Source organism: Hyla sarda, chromosome 4 (genome assembly GCF_029499605.1).
Source record: "Hyla sarda isolate aHylSar1 chromosome 4, aHylSar1.hap1, whole genome shotgun sequence".
NCBI lineage: Eukaryota > Metazoa > Chordata > Amphibia > Anura > Hylidae > Hyla > Hyla sarda.
In genome coordinates, this window is record NC_079192.1 from 193,014,265 (window position 1) to 193,028,939 (window position 14,675).

The window sequence follows — 14,675 nt, forward strand, 5'->3', positions numbered from 1 at the left end:
GGTTATCTAGGGGTTATTTAGTATGTACCTGGCAGACAGTAATGGACATGCTTAGGAAGGATCTGCGATTGTCTTGGGGCTAAATGGGTATGTTGTGAGATTACCATAATACTGTGGCTAGCTTTTTGTGAACTAGTATTTCCTGTTTGAGTTTCCTTCTTTGCCTACAAATCCCATAATTCCATTTTCCTCCATCCCACACATCAACCACCCCACCCATTGAAACATAAATGAGCTGCATCCATTCAAAAGACCTGTGGTTTTCAATCAGGATGCCTACAGCTGTTGCATTAGTTGCAGACTGATCTCTCTCCCACCAAGTTATCCCTCCACCCATTGAAGCAGACAGGCTCCCTGTCATCAGCTGACTAGTGAGTCAGGTCTCGACCGCATTGCAACCTGGGAAAAACAAAAGTCATTTTGTATGCTGTTAAAAATAAATATTGGGGTGAAAATCCTAAGATAAGAATTGTAAGAAAACAGTCATACACAGGTACAGACACTATATTATGAACTACACTAACTTTACAGCCCCTGTAGCATAGTCAAATAAAACAAATTCATGCAATACCCCTTTAACCCCTTAAGGACCAAGCCCATTTTAACCTTAAATGGGCACTGTCAGATACAAAAACTTTTGATATGTTGTAAAGCATGCAAAACCAATAGGTTTTGCATTTGCTTTCATTAGAAAATTTTCAGTATTTAATACTGAAAAAGCCAGTCAAACAACTGCCCCCCCCCTGCCTGTCTGGACACATACTAGTCCTGCTGTGTCCATGCGTCATGGACACATTTCCTTGATTGACAGCTGAAAGCGCAGGGCTCACAGCTGGAGGAAAAATCCTCCCACTGTCAGTTTGTGTCCTGCCCCTTTCAGTGAGGACAAGCTGAGAGTTTAGGTTTGCTAATGCTAGGGGAGATGTGAGCAGACAGCATACTGAGGGAGGGGGCGGAGACCTGCACAGTGAGGCCACGCCCCCATCCTTTGAGAGGAATTCAGACTAGAGAGCTAAATTAAAATTGTAATAAAAAAAATTAATAAAGGTGCTAGACACATAAAAATTTGATGTCCATGGTCAGGATTAGGTACTGAGTAATATATTTAAAAAAAAAATGTATTTTGTTGGATCTGACGGGTACGCTTTAAGGACCAGGCCAATTTTATTTTTGCGTTTTTGTTTTTTCCTCCTCGCCTTCTAAAATCCATAACTCTTTTATATTTACATCTACAGACCCATATAAGGGCTTTTTTTTTTGCATGACCAACTGTTCTTTGTAATGAAACCTCTCATTTTACCATAAAATGTACGGCGAACCCAGGGAGGAAATTTAAATGAAAACCACAATTTTGCACATTTTGGAGGGGTATGTTTTCACACTGTACACTTTACGGGAAAAATGACATGTGTTCTTTATTCTGTGGGTCAATACGATTAAAATGATACTCATGGCTAGATACTTTCATATTTTTGTACCGCTTAAAAAAAGTCTAAAACTTTTTGTACAAAATTAGTAATCTAAAATCGCCCTATTTTGACCACCTATAACTTTTTAATTTTTCCATATATAGGGTGGTATGAAGGCTCATTTTTGCGCCGTCATCTGTACTTTTTATCGATACCACATTTGCAAATATAAAACGTTTAAATAAATATTTTTTTATAAAATGTGACAAAAAAGGAGCATTTTTGGACTTTTTTTTATTTTTTACGTTTACACCATTCAACGTACGGGATAATTAACATTATATTTTGATAGTTCGAAGATTTACGCACGTGGCAATACCAAATATGTTTATTAAAAAAATTACGCTTTTTGGGCGTAAAATGGGGAAAAACTGACAATTTTTTTTTGGGGGGGGAAGGGGATTTTTCACTTTTTTTTTTACTTTTTATTTTTCAACTTTGTTTTTTACACTTATTATGTCCCCATAGGGGACTATCTATAGCAATCATTTGATTGCTAATACTGTCCAGTGCTATGCAAAGGACATAGCACCGATCAGTATTATCAGTGATCTTCTGCTCTGGTCTGCTCGATTTCAGACCAGAGCAGAAGACCCCGGGAGACGGCCGGAGCCAGGTCAGGGGACCTACAGCCGCCATGCTGGATGATTGGATCGCCGCGGCAGCGCTGCGGGCAATCCGATCATTCATTCAAAGTACCGTACTGCTGCAGATGCCGTGATCTGTATTGATCACGGCATCTGAGGGGTTAATGGCGGACATCGGCGCAATCGCGGATGTCAGCCATTACCGGCGTGTCCCCGGCTGCTGCTAGCAGCCGGAACCTGCCGTGTATGACGCGAGCACCGTTCCGATGCTTGCGGTCATACACAGGATGTAAATGTACGTCCTGGTGTGGGAAGTCCCGCCAAACCAGGACGTACATTTACATCCGTGGTCGTTAAGGGTTTAAAGTCAGTGGGGTCCTTCGGGCCCTGATAAGAGTTCATCATGCAAAAGACCGGCCAGCTCCATTTTCTGGCGCTGAACGGAGCCTGTGATGAAAGCCTTGAGCCACTAACACAGATGTGAATGAAGCTTAACAACCCACATACTAAGTCAGCAGCAAGGGTGAGGTGTATCAAAACAGCAACCAAGACTCACTGGAAAACCTAGCATATATGGCACACAATTACTGAGCACAGTGCACCAGACAAGTGGATGGACATGATGTCCTCAATGCAGGAAAAGAAAGTATGTATACATATATTTTGTATTCATTGTTTACATTATTATTATATTTTCTGGGTTTAGGCATTTTTAAAACTTTGTAAAGGACTCAACATCAGTGTATCTTCAGTTTACCTCATCTGAAAATTTCTTACTGGGTTCTGCTACGCATACATAGAACACAACGTCTTCTATCTGCACTACTAACATCACCTAACATTGCAAGAATTTGTGTTCCCAGGCAGCGCACAAAGCTTTTGTGAGAACTAGATCTTATCTTATTTTGTGTCATCCTCTTCGAATGTAAGCTCACATGCACACATATCCACAGAGGATACACATCAGCTAATTAAAGCAATGAAAGGGCAGAGTAGAGATAACAGAACAAAAGTTAACAGGATAATACAGTGCATACAAAGATCGAAAAGAAAGGAGGACAAGAAGAGGAAGTTCGGAGTTTAGGCATTTTAGTACTCAAGTGCTCTGCTCCTCACGGATGAAATGCAAAAAGGAAGCTGCCAAAAGCAGTCTATGGTTGTTTTGACTTTTGAGCTTCCACTTGTTTTATAGGGAATCTTGTAGTTGTATTAGCTGATAAGTGCTGCAGACACCACTGGATAGCGGTAATAACCGTAATAGATGGCCCAAGCTACCGAGTGAATGAGCACTAGGCACCAGCCTATCAGACTGCTAAAGCGTTAGGCAGGAATGACCACACAAACTATCGCTGGAGCATTTTTGCGGCACTTTGTGGCTATTGGACATTCCCTATAACATGGGGAGATGTGTTCCCAGTTATGTTTTTTTAGCGGGCCAAAGTTACCTGATAAGCTGACAAAAAGAGCTTGGAAATTTGTTGACTGATCTTTGGCCCTATTACGTAGGACGATGTGGACCGATATTTGCCCCCCGCGTAATTGTGGTTGGGAAGATTGTATTATTTCTCAGACAACTGACAAGGAGGCTGAAAAATAAAAAGTTGCAAGTTTGTCCAACATCACTTCCAGGAAAGGTACAGTTTTCTTTCGACCCTAACAACTATCCAACAGTGTCTGCAGCACATAGCCCCTGGAAGTTCAGCATTCTTTGGCAATATGGATTAGTGTCATCTAGAGCTTTTTTTGGCTTCATGTGCCGCATGAGACAACACGTTGCAATTCAGCTGATCACAGGGGGCTTGGCAGTTTCTCATTTTGCCTGACAAGCCAGCTGCTATCCTATCAGATATTGGTGGATGACTAAAAAGAACCAAGAATGGAGCCTAACTTAATAAAACAGGGGGTTTAATACTCAAAGCAAATTGTTTAGAAAGTTATCTGAAACACCAAACATTATTGTTAATTGTGTATTGTGAATTAGATGAACATGGATAATTACATGTATATAACATCCCATGCACTAAGGATTATTCTGTAAGTTTGGGAGGACAAGTTTTATCATTATTTGAAGCTTTGGTTACACTGTTACAGTATGTTCATATGGGCACATTTTACCAACTTTTCAAATTTTTACTGTTATTTCAAACAACTTCTCTCCATGTGATAGCCTATGTGATTCTTAGCATATTTGTATATAACATCATATATCTAAAATTATTCTTTACCCTACAAAAATGTATCTAAAGTCTTGGTCAATGTGTATCTATCTTCCCTGTAATTTGCTGTCCACTGTACGTTGTTAGTGGTAATGTGTCTCTAGTAGCAGATAGAGGAAAACAAAATAAAGTAAGTGGGGATGGAGTTTAGCATGTGCTATGTGCAGGAGAGTGGGAGAGAGTCTGAGAAAGCCTGGACTGCGTACCTGAAAGCTGAGCCAGTCTGTTTGCTAAAGGTGATCCACACTCTTCATGAAAGGTAAATTAAGGCTTTCCTTTTATCTCTCACTACCCATAAAGCTCAAAGCTACAGTCACTTAGGTAAATACCAGTGCATCTACAGTTGTTTGCGCACAGTGCAGAATTGTAATCTTCCCTCTCCCCCATTCCTTTAGTCTGCAGGCTTCTCCGCAGCAGTTCTGCGGCTGCTGTTTCGTTCCTTTCTGCTCACATAGCACATTCAAAGCTAGTCTATCAATGACCCCTACCACTAGTGTTGCTCACGAATATTCGCAATTCGAATATTATTCGCGAATATCGCATATTCGCGAATTTCGCGAATATAGCGCTATATATTCGTAATTACGAATATTCGTTTTTTTTTTTTTTTTTTTTTTTCACAGTACACATCACAGTGATCACCCCTCTCTGCTTCCAGCTTGTGTGGTGTAAAGAAGGCTGTAATACTACTGTGTGAGACTGGCGTGCAAAAATTCGCATATGCGAAAATTAGCATATGCTAATTTTCGCATATGCGAATTTTTGCGTATGCTAATTGTGTATATGATAATATTCACATATGTTAATTTTCGCATACGCGAATGTTCGCATATGCGAAAATAAAACGGGAATATAGCGAATATGCGAATATTCGCGAATATATGACGAATATTCGTCCATATATTCGCGAATTCGAATATGGCCTATGCTGCTCAACACTACCTACTACATGCTATCTAAGTAGTGTACTTTGCAAATCATCACCCCAGCTCAGGGTAGCCTGTTCAGGCCAATGAACTTACACCAGCCCTCTATCATGGTATAGCAGAGAGAAATATATGCATTGCTGTGAATAGCCAGAATAGTGTGAGTGGTGTGTGTGTGTATGCGTGTGTACTACTGGCAAATGGCCCAGCTCTGATCTTGCCCCCTGAAATGAAGAGAATGAGAAATGGCTGTGTACCACAGAGAGGACTCTCATAGGGTCAATGACAGTAGTAAGTGCACTAAAATCACATTATCACATCTCTAAAGGGGTTACTCTAACAAAACCAAGCAGGTTTAAAAAAAAATAATCTTAAAATGAAAGTACGGTACTCTTAAAGGGGTACTCCGGTGGTAAATTTTTTTGACTATATGGCATCTTCTTTGTAAGTTTAGTTTTTTTTGCAATATACATGTGTTATATGTTTTGTCAGCATGTGTGTGTTTTTCTTACCTGTTTGTTGGAAGTTTTGGAAGTTCTGTAGTTCATAGGGTTTTCTTTTACTGTTGTCCACAGTTCTGAGTCTGTTGTGGACAAGATGTCACAGCTTTTTTTTTTTTCCCTCTGTCTGCATGAGGGGAATAAGCCACGCCCCCTCATCTCATCCAGCTGAGTACACAGCTCCTCACTTCCCCTCCCCCTGCTCTGTATTCTAAGGACGCAGGTCTGCACAGGAGAAGGACCACACAGAGAAGATAAGTGTTATCTGAAGGGGAGGATGAGAAGGTGCACGGGCTGGGGATGTATGGACTGCAGGGGAAGAAATCTCATACTGGGAATGATCTCTATGGGGGAGATTTATCAAAACCTGTGCAGAGGAAAACTTGCCCAGTTGCCCATAGCAACCAATCAGATTGCTTCTTTCATTTTTCACAGGCCTTCATAAAAATGAAAGCAGCAAGCTGATTGGTTGCTATGGGCAACTGGGCAAGTTTTCCTCTGCACAGGTTTTGATAAATCTCCCCCTATATGTGAAGGGGGAGGGGGGGGGGGGACTCCTGAATGACACATGCTGGGAGTTGTAGTCCCTGTTGTGTGTGTGTGTATGCTAGTGTTTCCAAACATGTGTGCCTCCAGTAGTTGCAAAACTACAACTACCAGCATGCCCTGACAGACTTTGGGCATGCTGGGAGTTGTAGATTTGCAACAGCTGGAGGTACACTGGTTGGGAAACACTGTTCTAGCCTATTCAGCATACACATCATGTTACACCAGTGTTTCCCAACCAGTGTGCCTCCAGCTGTTGCAAAACTACAACTCCTAGCATGCCCAAAGGCTGTCAGGGCATGCTGGGAGTTGTAGTTTTGCAACACCTGGAGGCACCCTGGTTGGGAAACACTGGTGTATGCCCTACAGAGGTGTGGTGAACTACAACCCCCAGGAGACTACAGAGGCAGCATGCTGGTGTTATACCACAGACTAAAAACTCCTGAATGACACATGCTGGGAGTTGTAGTCCCATTTGTGTGTGTATGACAGTGTATCCCAACCAAGGCTGATTATATTAGTGTGCTGTGTATAAGGGGGCCGACACGGGAAAATAGTAGGATGGGTTAAGGGCGGAACAAACAAACAAAAAAAAAAAAGGAGCCACCCCAAACCAGCAATGCATGTGGCATGCTGGGATTTGTAGTTTTCAGCACAGCAAGAAACAGGAAATAGAAGCAAAAGATAGGAAAACAAAGTGGGGGATAAAAAGACAACAAATAACGGAAATAGAGTAGGCCAAACAACAAGAATAGAAATGAAACAAAAAAAAAGGGTAAATCAAAAGCGGAAAAACACGTTGACCACCGGAGTACCCCTTTAAGTATTTTACAGTCATTTTGTAATTGCTGTTGCCTGCTGAACACTAAAAATAGAATACATAAAAAGTACAAACAGGTGACTCTACAATAATTACATTAGGAATTAAAAGAAATAAAACAAACAAAAACAAATAACAGACAGAAACAAATGCGAACATAGTCTAAATTAAACTATGTTCAATAACTGGGCACCTATAAAAAACAAGTTCATAAAAACCTAAGAGAGTGTAGTGGTCATTTGCAATCATTAAGAGTACCCACAGCTAATGCAGCTAATAGCTATCAGTAACAGTGTTTGCCCCATAGGTTAGTGAATAGTCCAATTAGCAGTAAACAACACCAGCAATATATAGTTATAGCTTAATATATAATCATTAACGGGTGAATGCTGGTAAGGATGATAAAGCAAAGACTCTCACTGAAGCAATGCCACCAGGAAACACTTGGAAATCTACTTTGTAACTTGTATAATAACGAAAATTCAATATAATTACACAGACCATCTGACCGAAAAAAATCTGCTTGTGGAATAGAGCTTATCCGGTATAATTAGGTTAATTGTTCCTCCAACATCTATTATCAGCTAATTAATTCACAGATCCCAGCAACAAAGACAAAGCCTTCTGTAACCTATCCTTTATCTTACTACCAAGGCAGAAAGAAAACTGGTTTAACCTTAATAGCCAATAAAATTCAACATAAAAAAGCAAGGGGTTAGACACCATAAGGTGATTTTAGCACATACCTGCCAGAACTTGGTATTTCCTGTTGGATTTTGTTCTCTAAACTACACATCCCACAGTTCCATGCTTGAAATTTTGAGATCACTTTCCTTCCTCCCACAAATTCTGCCACCCCACCCATTGAAACACAGTGGGGTTTATTTACTAATGTGATCCAGACTCTTTTTTTGTCGGATTCTGTGCCCAAATTGTGTCGCACGTCCCTTGCAACACAATTTGCAACCAAAAAAAAACTCCATTTTACAAGAAAAAAACGAAAAGGGGACATCGCCACGGGATAAAGTGGGCGTGGTCCCGACCTTTTTGAAAAATCCCAACATATTTACTATGGTCTCCACAGAAAATGTGGTGGATGTGGAGGAAAACCCTACAGATCAGAACAGTTGTAAAAAAAAATGTAGGGAAAAGTGCAAAATGTAGGGAAACCTAAGTAAATACCTTGGGAAAATACCTGTCGGAAATCAAAACCCACAAAGAAAACTACACTCCACTCTTAGTAAATAAACCCCAGTGTTTTCTAATCAGAGGGCCTACAGCTGTTGCAAAATTGAAGCAGGACAGGCCCCCTCTGATCACCTGACTAGTTATGTCAGGTCTCGATGCACTGCACCCTGGGAAATACTGGCAATAATCACAGAAGAATTGTGAGAAAACCGTCACACACAGGTACAGACACTATATTATGAACTACACTAACTTTACAGCCCCTGTAGCATAGTCAAATAAAACAAATTCCTGGAATACCCCTTTAAGTCTATGTTGAGGTAGAGTATGATTGGTGGAAATCTGTTTTACTGGTAGGAACAGATATCTTTCATATTTTAAAATTCCTCTGCATTCTGTAACAGCTACAATTTTAGTGTTTAACTTACCATCATCCAAGAAAAATACCAGTGGCATAATGCAAGTGCACAACATATTCTATAAGGAAAATCTGTTGTATCATAGAAAAAACATGTTTGTGTTCATTTGTCTTCATATTGTTTGGCTAAGGAACCAGACTGCCTTCTGGTTGTGTCTCTCTACCATAATTTTTTAACTTTTGGTAGGAGACAGGACTTGTAATTATATGGAACAGTTTACTTGGTATAGAAAATAAAACAATCCTGTCATAGAAAACAAACTATCTAACTGTATTTACATTTTATTGATGACTTTTCCGTAATTTGGTTTGGGTCAGAGAAATAAACAATGGTATACTTGCAAAAATCCAATCAACCAATCTAGCGTTCTCACTGCAAAAAACTCAACATACTGGTAAATATAACAGAGCAAACAGCAGGTACAAATACAAGGTGTTATCCACTATGGCTATCCCTTTCTAGTGTGCATCATGTACTCTTCCTCCAGATCATTGCCAAAACAGTGATCAGAATATGTAGTTTACCTGTCAATTCAGTGACAAGAAAGTGGATATAAATAAAAGAAATTATTTTTATTATGGAGTTATTGTATGTGTGTGTATGTCGGTCAGGGCATGCTAAACACAAAAGGATATTGCAAACCCACTGCAACTAATTTTTTGCTACATTATTCAAGTTACTATCCATCTCATCTCAAGAAATCTATTCCATAAAACCAAATTCTCAGGTTATACAGGATAAATAGCTGAGAGGATACTTCTCTCTTACCAGCAGAGAGCTAAAAATTGACTGATATTCAAAGGCTATCCTACAATTTAAGTAAAAAAAGACCTTTGAAAATGGAAGAGATCTGCATTTTGGAGAAAACTGAGGAGGGAAGGAGATAACAGAGAAAACACAAGATTTGTGTTCTTGTTTCAATACAGTGAATATTATCAGCAATACATTCTGCCATTCTGATCATGATCATTAGTAGAAGCAGATCCCTAATTATAACAGATAGCACTTGGGAAACCTATTATTTCCTTTAGAAGAAGAACTTATGGGATAGTGACACTTAAAGAAATGAGCAGACTTGGGGAAAAAGGCCTTGGTAAGAGGTGACCAAAAAAACAAAACCCCTTTCAATTTTGCACCTAAAAATCCATATGATGGCTTACTTTTTGCGCCACCAATTCTACTCTGTAATTACATCAGTCAATTTACCCAAAAATCTATGGCGAAACGGGAAAAAAAATCATTGTGCGTCAAAATTGAAGAAAAAACTAAATTTTTTAAACTTTTGGGGGCTTCCGTTTCTACGCAGTAATTTTTTCGGTAAAAATAACACCTTATTATTCTGTAGGTCCATATGGTTAAAATGATACCCTACTTATATAGGTTTGATTTTGTCGTACTTCTGGAAAAAATTATAATTACCGTACATGCAGGAAAATGTATACGTTTAAAATTGTCATCTTCTGACCCCTATAACTTTTTAATTTTTCCGCGTATGGGGCGGTATGAGGGCTCATTTTTTGCGCCGTGATTTGAAGTTTTTAGCAGTACCATTTTTGCATTGATTGGACGTATTGATAATTTTTTCATGATATAAAAAGTGACCAAAAATACGCTATTTTGGACTTTGGAATTTTTTTGCACGTGAGCCATTGACCGTGCGGTTTAATTAATGATATATTTTTATAATTCGGACATTTCCACACGCGGCGATACCACATGTTTATTTTTATTTACACAGTTATTTATTTTTTTAATGGGAAAAGTGGGGTGTGATTCAAACTTTTATTAGGGAAGGGGTTAAATTATCTTCATTAAAGGGGTTATCCAGGAAAATACATTTTTTTTATGTATCAACTGGCTCCAGAAAGTTAAACAGATTTGTAAATTACTTCTATTAAAAAATCCTAATCCTTTCAGTACTTATGAGCTTCTTAAATTAAGGTTGTTCTTTTCTGTCTAAGTGCTCTCTGATGACACGTGTCTCGGGAACCGCCCAGTTTAGAAGCAAATCCCCATAGCAAACCTCTTCTAAACTGGGCTGTTCCCGAGACACATGTCATCAGAGAGCACTTTGACAGAAAAGAACAACCTCAACTTCCGAAGCTCATAAGTATTAACCCCTTAAGGACCCGGGCTTTTTCCGTTTTTTCATTTTCAATTTTTCTTCCTTAAATTTAAAAAATCATAACTCTTAAAAATTTTCACCTAAAATTCTATATGATGGCTTATTTTTTGTGTCACTAATTCTACTTTGTAATGACATTAGTCATTTTACCCAAAAATCTACGGTGAAATGGGAAAAAAAATCAATGTGCGACAAAATTGATGAAAAAACACTATTTTGTAAGTTTTGGGGGCTTCCGCTTTTACGCAGTACATTTTTCAGCAAAAATGATACCTTATCTTTATTCTGTAGGTCCATACGGTTAAAATGATACCCTACTTGTATAGGTTTGATTTTGTATCACTTCAGAAAAAAATCATGAATACATGAGGAAAATTTATACGTTTAAAATGGTAATCTTTGACCAGGGTGCTACGAGGGCTCATTTTTTGCGCCGTCATCTGAAGTTTTTAGCAGTACCATTTTTGTTCTGATCAGACTTTTTGATCACTTTTTATTCACTTTTTTGTGGTATAAAAAGTGATCAAAAATGCGCTATTTTGGACTTTGGAATTTTTTTGCGCGTAGGCCATTGAACAAGCGGTTTAAAAAGCAGTATATTTTTATAATTCGGACATTTCCGCACGCGGCAATACCACATGTTTATTTTTATTATTATTTACATAATGTTTTTTTTATTCTTGGAAATGCCGGGTGATTCAAACTTTTATTAGGGGAAGGGATAATTGAAAGGGTTAATGATTTTTTTTGCACTTTTCTTATGCAATATTATAGCTCCCATAGGGGGCTATAACATTGCATTAACTGATCTTTTACACTGATTGATCCATCTCCATAGGAATGGATCAAACAGTGTTTTCGGCGATTGAATGCTCAAGCCTGGATCTCAGGCTTGAAGCATTCATTCGGCGATCGGACAGCACAGGAGAAGGTAAGAAGACCTCCTCCTGTGCTACAGCTGTTCAGGATGCCGCGATTATACCGCGGCGATCCCGAACAGCTCCCTGAGCTAGCCGGGCACTTTTACTTTCGTTTTTAGCCGCGCGGCTCAGCTTTGAGCGCGCGGCTAAAGGGTTAATAGCGCGCGGCACAGCGATCAGTGCCGCGCGCTATTAGAGGCGGGTCCCGGCTTCACTATGACGCTGGGCCCGCAGCGATATGATGCGGGGTCACCGTGTGACCCCGCGTTATATCGCAGGATCGGGACCCAGGACGTACTCATACGTCCTGGGTCCTTAAGAGGTTAAAAGGATTAAGATTTTTTTAATAGAAGTAATTTACAAATCTGTTTCTGATTCTGCTGCTTGACTGCTCATGCCTGGATCTCACTGAGCAGTCATTCGGTGACCGGACAACAGGCCGCAAGGTAAGGGACCCTCCTGCTGTCCTAGAACTGTTCGGGATGCCGCGATTTCGCCACAGCAATTTCTTCAAGCCCCCTCCCATAGACTTGCATAGTGGGGTCGGGGGGGGGGGGTGACGTCACACGGGGGTGGGTGGTGACATCACTATACTCCGGCCCCATGGTCGCCACCCGGCTGTTTGTGAGTTGGCACCGCAGCGTGCAGCTCAAACAGGTGGGTGGCGAATACAAGATTGCAGGGGTCCCCAACGGCGGGACCCACACGGTGAGACATCTTATCCCCTATCCTTTGGGGATAACAAACTGTTCCAAATGCTGGAGGTGGCACCAGGAGCTCATGAAGTCATAGCCGCGCCTCCTCATGACGTCACGCCTGGCCCCCTCAATGCAAGTCTATGGGAGTGGGCGTGTCACACCTCCTCCCATAGACTTGTATAGAGGGGGCAGAGCGTGATGTCATTAAGGAGGCGGTGCTATGACATCACAAGCTCCCAGCTCCAGCGTTCGGAACAGTTTGTACCAAATGCTGTGCAGAGGAGTATCCCTTTAAGTGGCCCAGCCAGCGCCCTGACTTAAAAGCAATTGAAGATCTGTAAAGGCTGTCCACTGATGGCCCCCATCCAACCTGACAGAACTTGAGAGGACATGTAAAAGAAAATGGCAGAAAGTCCCCAAATCCAGGTGTACAAACCTTGTGACTTCACAGTCAAGAAGCAAAGCGTCTGAATAAATTATGTGGTTTACACATTATTCTATCTTTGTCAACACTTTTATTTCAGTAAAATGATTCAGCCTCTATACGTAATAAAGAAAAAAAAAAGGTTAAGAAATAAAGAATTAAAAAATGTAAGAAATGTATTACGACAGACAAGGGATACCCCAGACTAATAGACCACATGAGAGATGTACATGTGGGAAATCTGGATTACACAAAACTTGAACAAGAAAACTGTCACTAAATTGTAATGTGAGACTGCAGCATACCTCATTGAAGTGTTCAATATGACTGCATCTGTGAAATAAAATAAGCACTACCTATTCTTTATGAAATTATACGTTAATGCATACTATCTAGTAACACAGTGGACTAAATATAGGTAAAAATCCAGGATACAATAACCAGAAAAAGATATAAGACTACGGATCTAGGTTTAACTTGATGTCATTTACAATTCACTGCCGTTTCCTACAAAGCAAATTCATGAGAAGAAAGTTAATGAGGTGTGGCAGGTAAAGTCAGTAGACGGCAGATGTCCCAAAAGTTCCTGATCTCACCTGACATCAGTGACAGCATAGCACAATATTGTCTCTGCTGGACAGCTCAAGTGTCAACCTTGCTGTAATAAGCAGAACTGAAGACGCCTTTGAGTCCCCTCTTTTATGTTGCAGAGGTCTGCATCATACAGGAGAAGTACATTTAAGATGGGGGAAAATGGAAGGAAAGCATTACTTTAATAAATCATAGGATGATGGGATATAATATAGATAATCATATACAAACCAACCTAATAGTTTTCACACGTAAGGATTTTCTACAATTGTGTCCTTCCTTTATCCTCCCAGGCTTTCCTCCCTAACTTTTAAGCAATTGGCTTAACTCACATAGTAGAAGTGGAAGACCCCACCTTTGCTGAAGCACCACCACCTAAATGTTATGTGGAGCGTATTACAAGCTGCAGGCAGGGACATGCCTCCTTCATTACATCATCTGACTGTCATTTTTCTTAGCAGGATTACGCTTGTGCAGGCTACACACCTAAAAGATAATGCTACTTCCTTCCTGACACAAGGAACACGGATCATGGATTTAATGGTTCACAAGTTTAGGGGGGAAAAAAAACAACTATACAGGCCCAGCAAAATCCAAAAGCATACTCCAAGGCAGTGGTCTCCAAACTGTAAACCTCCAGATGTTTGAAAACTGCAGCTTCAAGCATGCCCACACAGTCAATTAAGTTTTAGTTTTTTAGTTGCACAGTTTAAAGACAACTGTTCTTCAAGGTCAAATGTGAGCCTAGTGTGTACCACATCTGCCATTCACAGCTGAAAAAAAAAATTATTTGTACAGCCAAAAGGTTGCAGCAGGGCTAGTTCCAAATGACAACATGTCTGTAAATTCATGATATAATTTCATGTGTAAATGCTAGGAAACACTGGCCACCATTTTGGTTGCCAACTTGAACCCTCTGGTTTAATTGCTGGGAAACTATGGGTGGTCGATGGGTCTGCGACTAGATTCTTCACGTCTCCAGCGGAGGCTCTGCAGTGGGTGGAGGCGGCTCCTGAGGCCCCTCCGGACTGAACTTTATACTACTGACTGCTTTTGGCCTCCTCCGTGTTTCTCAGTTAGTTGGTTGATAGCTAGGGGTTAGTTTAGCCTCCCCCTGAGCCCAGAATTGGACTTCTACACTCGACTCTGGCTCTCTCTTCATTACGGCAGGGGGGGTCCCGGCAGGGGGGGTGAGTTGGCCCAAGTTACTTAGTTAATGGGGTTGGGTTGGTGAGGGGGGAGTGGG

The 14,675-nt window shown here is 40.5% G+C and overlaps 1 protein-coding gene across 1 annotated transcript in view; it reads right to left on the reverse strand.

Annotated features, from left to right (window-relative positions):
• The window catches only part of EXOC4 (exocyst complex component 4), a 471,200-nt gene that overhangs the window by 114,706 nt on the left and 341,819 nt on the right, over nucleotides 1-14,675 (reverse strand).